This window comes from Dipteris shenzhenensis, chromosome 9 (assembly GCF_047967505.1).
Source record: "Dipteris shenzhenensis isolate YYH24624 ecotype China chromosome 9, Dip_SZ_1.0, whole genome shotgun sequence".
Lineage (NCBI taxonomy): Eukaryota > Viridiplantae > Streptophyta > Polypodiopsida > Gleicheniales > Dipteridaceae > Dipteris > Dipteris shenzhenensis.
In genome coordinates this window covers 39,445,759-39,449,810 of record NC_141604.1, presented here as the reverse complement: position 1 = coordinate 39,449,810, position 4,052 = coordinate 39,445,759, and the positions used below count along the sequence as shown (strand labels likewise).

Sequence of the window (4,052 nt, the reverse complement as noted above, 5' to 3'; positions counted from 1 at the left end):
TTGCACATATAACATATCGATTAGAAGAAAGCATTCGTGCATTAATAATTAGGTGTTGTAGCATATTTATGAAAATTAGAGAACATGATGTGTTGATCCATGGTGAGTCAATTGTCATGATTTGCATTCTTATTAGAAGTGTGTATTCATTGTAACAATGGGGTAACGATCTAATACATAGTGAAAGGGAAATTTTGTATAATCCATGATGGCATGTGCTTTGACCATATTGGCAATGTAATCAATCATTTGTCTCTCTTGTTCTTTGCTATACTATTTTTGGGTGTTAATTAATTTCCTTAAATCAAATCATGCTTTCTAATAGAGGGATGACAGCCCTTGCAACATCTCTACCTTCTTCTTTTTTTCTTCTCAAGCATTACACACACAAGGAAGGTAAGGCTAAGGCTTAAGAGCACCACATGGCTAGTGTATTTTGAACATCAGTATGTGTTCCACAAAGGTGTCAAATATATCATGATTGTGAGAAATTTTATAGAAGCTTTGCTCTTTATGCTACAAGGGTCCTTTATATTTAAAACAAGGGTGGTCATTTAAAGAAGCTATGGTTAACTTTGTGTACAATGTCCGCTAAAGAATTACCCGAAATGATAACGCTGGGTAGTGGGGAGTCCACTATGTCATCTTTCTGAATCCTATGAGAGTGAAATAGAAACTTTACTTCAGAATATCGAGAAAGTATAACAGCTTTACTTCACATTAAAATCCGGTGGGGTGCAGTGGTCAGTACAGTGGACGGACATCATAAGGCTGGTGCATAGGTATGTATTATTGTTTTCTGAGCTTGCAGTGTAAGTATCTCTGCCGAACTCACTGGCCTGTTGTCAGATGCTATCCGGTTGCTGTAGACTGCACTATTTCGACGAAGTACCACCCACAACAACTTCGCACATTCATTGAACCCCTCTGCAAGCTGCCAGGGCTGCAAAATCATCGCCCACAGTGTGAATTTGTAGCGTAGATGACAGAATTTATACGTCTCAAGGTGAGTTTTGCAACAAATTGGCAGCATTTGGGAAACTTGAGACGTAGTTTTGGGCTGCAAACTTTCGTCGGAAGTTGCATTATCGTGATCTCAGTCATCCTGATTAGCTTAGTTGATGTATCCGCCACGAGCGGCATGCTTGAGAACGTGGGCAAGTTGGGATATTGCTTTCATGCATTTGTCAGTACTCCCTGGGCTTCTGATTTTGGCAACCACTCCACCGATGCAAGGAAGTTGAAGGAACCCACCGTGACCGCAACGTGTCTGCAAGCATTCGACGGACTTCCTTGAAAAATTCAAATTGACGGACATATCTTCCCATCTCTTCCACTACGCAGCAGTACAAGCCACGCTTAGTAGCTGTTTCAGCCTCCGATGCAAGTCCTACACATGCCTACACCAGCCCATGTTTTGCTTTTCTACCTTTTTATCCATCTGGAGCTGCTGCTGATAGCGGTTCATGGAGCTCGTCCTGGATCATGGAAGCTCGAGGTTTCGAACGCTGGAGTTTCTGCCATGCATATGACGCTCATGCACACGAACAAGGTTTTGATCTTCGATCGCACTGATTATGGGACATCTCAGATAAGACTACCTGACGGTCGTTGTCGAAACGACAGCAACGACCGAGCCCTCAAAGTGGATTGTTGGGCTCATTCCGTCGAGCTCAACATAGCGAATTATAGCGTGCGTCCACTGGAAGTTCTTACCGATACCTGGTGCTCGTCCGGCGCTTTTACTGCAGATGGATTACTGCTTCAGACCGGAGGTTTCAACGACGGAATTCGGGCAATCCGTCTATTCAGTCCCTGCTTTGATGACAGCTGCGATTGGGTGGAGGTAAATGATAGCCTTGCGACAAATAGGTGGTATGCTTCCGATCAGATTTTACCTGACAATCGTGTGTTAGTCGTAGGTGGACGAAGGGCGTTCAGCTACGAGTACGTGCCCACTGTTGGAGAAGCTCCGATTACATTCGATCTGCCCCTCCTCACTGAGACATACGTACCCAATGTGGAAAATAATCTCTATCCATTCTTGCATTTGTCGTCCGACGGAAATGTCTTCATCTTCGCTAATCAAGACTCGGTTTTGCTGGATTACAAGAACAATCGGATTATAAGAACCTTTCCGAGAATGCCCGGGGGCAGCCGCAACTATCCATCGTCTGGCTCTTCTGTAATGTTGCCTTTGTCCTCGGAGGACAATTTCCAAAGAGTGGAAGTGATGATATGTGGGGGAGCTCCAGAGGATTCGTTCCAGCAAGCCAATGCAGGGGTGTTTGTGGCCGGTGACAAAACTTGTGGGAGGATGGTGATCACAGATTTGGATCCTAGCTGGGAGATGGAGGATATGCCGACGGGAAGGGTGATGGGGGACATGATAACGCTACCCACAGGAGAAATTTTGATCATCAACGGAGCTGAGCAGGGCACCGCGGGATGGGGCTTGGCCAGGAAGCCTGCACTGGCGCCATTCCTCTACACTCCCACTGCAGCTGCCGGAGGAAGGTTTGAGGTCCTGAATGCAACCTCGATTCCACGATTGTATCACTCTACTGCAATCCTCTTGCCGGATGGGAGAGTTCTTGTAGCCGGAAGCAATCCGAACGTGGGTTACAGTTTCGGATCAGACGTTTTGTACCAGACGGAGCTCAGAATCGAAACTTACAGTCCATATTACCTCGACTCTGCATATGATGGAGTGCGTCCGACGATCACCTCGTTGTCGAGCACTACGATAGGGTATGGCTCAGAAGATTTGATGATGGAATTCGCCATGGGGGAAGCAGCAAACAGCAGCTGGATATTGGGAAATGTGCAGATCAATCTATACAGTCCACCATTCACGACGCACTCGTACTCGATGAATCAGAGGTTACTAAGGCTAAAATTTTGGGAGGAAGGGAGGTACAAGGTGAGGGTGGCAGCACCGACGGATACGATTGCAGCACCGTCGGGCTACTATCTCTTGTGGGTGGTGAACGGGAACGTGCCCAGCGAAGGGGTGTGGGTGCAGCTCGTCGTGGGTGATTAGCCCATGTTGAATCTTGGCAAATTTGAAATTCTAATCGGTAATATAACTATAAAGTGTAAGATTCTTTTTTCTTCTTTTTTTAAAGAGAGTAAAGAACTTCTATTGATGCTTGTAAAAAACAATCATACAACTAGTTGGCAAATACCATAAAAGTGCCAACCATGAAAATCAACGGAAAATTAAATGCTGGCTGTCAGAAAGACACTCGTGTTGCCAGAGATCCCAGCTCACTACCTAGGGATTCTCTGTGACAGGGGCTAACAACCAGGGTGGCAGACTATTAAAGTCTAATTCTAATAAGTTGGTTTTCCGTTGGCTCACAATACAACCAACGAATTTGAGCTAATTTTAAATTTCAGCAAGCTAAATGCTAAGGTGAGGCTCTCTTTTCCAGAACCTTAGTTTAACATAAGCTTTAGTCCCTCATGTGGGCCCTTTTGTGATTAACTTAACTTTCTTTTGAGTGGTTGTTCATGTCCTAAACAACATGCTGCTACACAAATCCATCCTTTCCCATTTGCTTGCCTCACAACATGAGTATGCAACTTGAAATCTTAAATCATAGAACAGAAAGGACTATCCTAGTCCCTCACAATCCAAAGAGAATGGTATTACTGATAGTGAAGAGAGTCTTAGTAGAGACAACTGAATGTAATGATTTTGATTTGGGATGGCAAAAAAAATACAACATGCCACTTTATGAATAACATGCTAGACTTCAACTATTTGAAGAAAGTATCACCATCTGGCAAACAAAAGGAACTAGAATGGTCAAATTACTCATGGATCAAATTCCTCTCTTTCTCTCTTTCTCTCTCTCTTTCTCTCCTCTCTTTCTCTCTTTCTCTCTCTCTTTCTCTCCTCTCTTTTCTCTCTTTCTCGCTTTCTCTTTCTTCTTCCTCGCTCTCTCTTCCATCGTCAACATCTTCTTCTACTTATTCCCATCTTATTCTCTTCTCCTTTCTCTCTCACTTTCTCTCTTTTTCTCTCTCTTTCTCTCCTCTCTTTT

The 4,052-nt window shown here is 44.1% G+C and overlaps 1 pseudogene; it reads left to right on the top strand.

Annotated features, from left to right (window-relative positions):
- Window positions 1–969: 969 nt before the first annotated feature.
- LOC147898621 (aldehyde oxidase GLOX pseudogene) lies at window positions 970–3,291 on the top strand (annotated as a pseudogene).
- Window positions 3,292–4,052: the final 761 nt, after the last annotated feature.